We start from the raw sequence: 512 nt of genomic DNA on the forward strand, positions 1-512 counted from the left end.
CTCCTGGCCTCATTATTGCCTGTGCACATCGCAGAGAGCTCTCAATAGCTAATCATTGCACAGAATTAGACTATTAGCATTTTATTTATAATAACGGGCCAATTTTAAATATACATTTCTATTTTCAATCGCTTAAATACACAACACAATCATAGAACAGCATTCACCTGGCTAAATACATCCATATCACCCACATGAAATGGTAATAGTAACTAACACTCGTGTTTTTGAGCCATACCATAGTATTATTCATTCATTGTCTTTTCGGTTTAGTCCCTTTATTAATCAGGGGTCACCACAGCGGAATGAACCGCCAACTTATGCAGCATATGTTTTACACTGCGGATGCCTTTCCAGCTGTAACCAATCACTGGAAAGCACCCACTCATTCACACACATACACTACAATTCACCAATACTACATGTCTTTGGACTTGTGAGGGAAACTGGAGCACCTGGAATAACCCACTCCAACACAGGGAGAACATGCAAACTCCACACAGAAATGCCAA

Source organism: Danio rerio, chromosome 12 (genome assembly GCF_049306965.1).
Source record: "Danio rerio strain Tuebingen ecotype United States chromosome 12, GRCz12tu, whole genome shotgun sequence".
Taxonomy (NCBI): domain Eukaryota; kingdom Metazoa; phylum Chordata; class Actinopteri; order Cypriniformes; family Danionidae; genus Danio; species Danio rerio.